The sequence below is a fragment of the Rhincodon typus genome, chromosome 1, assembly GCF_021869965.1.
Source record: "Rhincodon typus isolate 14 chromosome 1, sRhiTyp1.1, whole genome shotgun sequence".
NCBI lineage: Eukaryota > Metazoa > Chordata > Chondrichthyes > Orectolobiformes > Rhincodontidae > Rhincodon > Rhincodon typus.
In genome coordinates this window covers 167,379,806-167,384,603 of record NC_063332.1, presented here as the reverse complement: position 1 = coordinate 167,384,603, position 4,798 = coordinate 167,379,806, and positions in this window count along the sequence as shown.

The window sequence follows — 4,798 nt, the reverse complement described above, 5'->3', positions numbered from 1 at the left end:
TCCAGCAACTTTGTTTTTGTGCCTAACTGCCAGACTGGAAAGAATAGACAATCCCACTGGAATGGGGTTGGAGTCCGGGGTGGGGTGGGGAGGGGTGAGAGAGAGAGGACATGGTGGCAGAGAATGTAACAAGCAAAGCTAAAAGAAAGGGAAGGAATGGGTTCACAATTTGAAGATGTTGAACTCAATATTGAGCCACGAAGGTTATAAAGTGCCCAGGGTCCCAACCCGAACCATCTGCTTTCCTGCTCCTCTGATGCTGCCAGGCCTGCTGTGTTCCTCCAGCTCCGCACTGTTTATCTCTGACTCCAGCATTGGCAGTTCTTACTATATCTAGTCTGAAGATGAAGTGTTGCTCCTCCAGTTTTCGCTGTGATTCGCATTGTAGCATGCCAGGACAGACATGTAGGCATGCAAGCAGGATTTTAAGGTGTTCGATTGTTTACTATATCAGAGATTCTTGCATCGGGAGCTTAGCTAGCTTCTGTCATTAACTTCTCATTCATTCCAGTGACCCCCCAATAACAGGAGCGGATGTACACTTCATCACTCTATATGATGTATGTATCACCATATTGCAAATAAATTATTATGTTCGAATTCCTGCATTTCATATAGACTCAAACTTTCTGGTTTGATGAATGCTTTAACCCCATAAGTTATGCTACCAGGCCCAGACTATCTTTATGAACCAGCATATGAATGCCAGTCAAAGCCACCCAAGTTTGACCTGGATTTGATCTTCCACCACAACTGAGATCCCTCCTCCTTCCACCTTTGATATTTCTCAGCAGCTCTGTTGATAGATGAACTGCAGTAATGAGGAAAATATGTTTCTTTATTCATTTTCTTCCCCTTCTCTTTATTTTTGCATTCCAGCAAAAACCTCATATATGCTTTCTCCTGTGAGGCTTCCCACTTAAGTTGTGTCACATTATCAATGTAGGCATCAGTGCTTTTAGCTGTTAGAAGCAGGACTTCAGAAGACCAGAGGGCATTTCTGTGGGCTCAGTCTGTTGGAAAGTATGATTGCTGCTTTGGCAACGATTTATATCATAAATATACCGCTTTCTCAAAGCTCCTTTGTCCTCTGTTTCATATTTGCAATTAGGTGAGCTAAGCATTCAAGCATGACACAAAAGCTACACTTTGTTTTTTTTTTCGAAAAGCTTAATAAGAGATAAAATGTGATATTCTTGCCTTAGGACACTTTTTCAAATCGTGCTGCTTTTGTATCAGGCAAATCCATGTGAAAATGAGCTTTTTGTCACTTCTTCACAACTCTCCTCATTGTTTGCTCTTACATTAGCTCCGCACAACAGCATAAATCAAAGGCTCTCCCCATCAATTACCCCCAAGTAATCGCAAAGCATCAATAGAAAATTGTTACACAGAACATCTCCCGCACCTTTAATGCTACGAGCATTACAGATGAGATCACCTTCGTTTGTAAAAAATCTAAAACCAACACAATTATCAATCACCAAAGATCTGACAACACCTTCACAGTTTCTTCACAGAGAATGGACTAGGAAACATTTGATTATTATCAATGTGTGCAAGAAAATCTAGAGCTGCGAGGCGCTTCACCATCAATGGTCAACGCTCATTGTTCAGCTGTTGAAGGTCTTGATTGTAGGGAGGGCAATGGCCTAGTGGCATTATCACTGGGCTGTTAATCCCGAGACCCACGTAATGTTCTGGGATAACACAGTGTGGAGCTGATGGAACACAGCAGGCCAGGCAGCATCAGAGGAGCAGGAAAGTTGACGTTTCAGGTTGGGACCCTTCCTACTCCTCTGATGCTGCCTGGCCTGCCGTGTTCCTCCAGCTCCACACTGTGTTATCTCTGACTCCAGCATCGGCAGTTCTTACTATCTCTGAATGTTCTGGGGAGCTGGGCTGTGGCAAATGGTGGAATCTGAATTCAATAAAAAATTGGAATTAAGAGTCTAATGATGAGCATGAGTCAATTGTCAGGAAAAAAGCTACCTGGTTCACTAATGTCCTTTAAGGAAGGAAATGTGCCCTCTTTACCTGGTCTGGCTTACGTATGATCCAAACCCACAGCAATGTAGTTGACCTTTAACTGCCCTCTGGGCAACCAGGGATGGGCTTTGTGTCTGCACTAAACAGATAAGAAAGACAGAAGAACTGTGAGCATGTAGGAAATCTGGGGTGATACAGCGTAATACCACAAGACAAGGCAGGGATTCTGTGAGTATCCAGGTAGACACTAAGGAGCCAAGTGAGCAGCCTTGAGATGCAGCCTAGTCCAGTCCATGAGATGGCCACATGACCCTGTGTGTGAACTGTGCTTGCAGCAGCATTGCAATGAGAGGTACTGGGGTGCCCCAAAGTGCAGTATTGAAGTGCATTTGTGATAACATCTACAAGGCCCAAGGGCACTCACTAATTTACTTCCTTGTGGAACTTGCTGAGTATGTGTTAGCTTGGTAACAGGCAATAACCTACCTCGCTGGAACTCATCACCTGATTACCTTTATAAAGCAGACCTAGGGATGGATCTGCAGAACTGTCTGTCCCAGGCTGGGACTAGCCTATATACACCAGATGTAGTGGCTCTATTTTGGTGTTTAACAATAAATGATGTTCCTGTCCAGTTGAGCTTCCTGAGTTATTGCAGCATTAATTTAGTGAAAGTGGATCGGAGATGTACCATGATGAGTGGGTTGGATGTCAGTATCTATGGACGTAGGGTGCTAATGCCCATGGAGTGTGCCCTGAAATGCTTAAGTTGTCCAAGTTGTCTGGGTGTCCAAATGGCAGTCTTGAGGAGCATGGGAAGAGTTGGAGTTACCAGGTACCTGCTCTGACTTTCGCTTTGTGAATTCTCGTCGTCTTGTTTCTATCCAGTGGATGGTAGAATGGGAACTTGCATTTTAATGATGCAAGGCCAGGTAGTAATGAGGGTGATAATGAGTGATAATCTCTGTTAATGGGCACCTCACTACTCACTAGTGAGAATCTCATTTCAATGTCCAGAACTCAGTTGTAAAATGCCACTTGTTGCTCCTGACATCGGGAATTTCCTTGCTCAACTTCTCACATGTTTCTTCCAAATTTCTTTCCATACCCCACATTGCTCAGGGACTGAAGTCTGCTCACCTTCCTAAAGCTGTATTTGAATGAACTGATATTGTTCAATGCTGACTGGAATGTTCCTGTCCAGTTGAGCTTCCTGAGTTATTACAGCATTAATGTAGTGAAAGTGGATCAGAGATGTACCATGATGGTGTAGAAAGTCTATGGCCGGATGCCAGACTTGCAATAGTGCACTTTATTTATCAGATTGGTGATAATCACTGTTAATTCACTATCTATTTACAAGGGAAAGTTGAATATGTTTCTGGCTGAGACAGGGATCAGGTGATACATGAAATAGATATGAAATAATACAAAACTTAATCAAAGTTTGGACTCTCTGAAGCCCTCAGAAAGTAATTTTCCAATGTTTGTTTTCCTACATGTCTTTCCCACAATAGAGCAGACACCTAGAAATAGAGGATGGTTTGACTGTCTTTAATAGGGAGGCAAGTTGGAGACAGTCAACTCAATGGTCACTTCCGGAAAAATAGCTCCCTAATCCGGATAGTGCAGTGTTGCATCATACTTGGTCCCAACATCAGGGTTCTGAAACCAACGGGAAAATCCTGGCCAGTAAGGCGCCTATGCACGCACACCCACAATTGATCAGTCTTAGAAATGCTGTCTGTCCTGATCCATTTGTTACTTTGTCCCCCGGCTTACGTGGGTCATTCTAATGCACAACTTGGCATCACTTATGTATTTCATTTTCGTACTCTGTAAACAATAGGAGGCACCCAAATCCCAAACCCAGGTACATCAAACTGGAACTCACCACAAAACTTTAAAAAATACCTGCTTGTTTGTTGTCCCTAGGCCAAACTGTTACCATTCTTGCCAATTCATCCTTCATCCCATTGGACTTCGTCTTTGTGCATGAACTCTCATGAGCCTCTTCATCAGAAGGGGTCTGGCAATGCAATCAAATGTCTTCTAGTCTTTTTGGCTCACTGCTGTACATTTATTCTGCAAAACAGTATGAGCTTTTTCCTGAAACTCTGCTGCCATTTTATGCCTCAGCTTTGTCTGAGCTGTGACCATTCAAGATGATCATGTGTAGCATCCCTTCTGATGCTTTCTATTAATTTCCCGACCACAGGGGTTAAACTCACTGTTTTACAGCTTCCAAGATATGACTTTAATCTATTTTTATATGGGCGCCACATATGCTTCACTCCAATCATCTGGCATTCCTCAGCACTCAGAGAACTATTGAAAATATTTGGCCCAGGGATCTGCCTATAATCACTTTGTTCAGTTAAATCTGATGGATTTTGTTCTTTATTAATTTCACTCACTCCATTTTGCTTGGGTCCTGCAAGGAGCCTATCCAGACTTTTCCCTTATCTCTGATGTAAAGGGCATTGCCAATCTGCTCATAGTTGAAAAGCAGATAAGAAATACATTCTTAGCTCTCCTGCCATATGTCTTTGCTCATTCATAATCCTCCCTAGGTTATCTCTGATTCTATTTTCTCACTTACAGAGTAACTTCCGATTATCTTGAATATTTTCCACTATCTTCCTCTCAAGATGTTATTTTAACTTGGCTAACAGTTTCTCGTTAGTGCCGATTACTTTATACATTTGTCCTAACTGAAATTTGATAAGTGCATTCAGGAAAGTTTCCTCAAGCAGTACATAGAGGGTCCTACTCAGGAAGGGGCAAAACTTGACCTACTCTTGGGAAA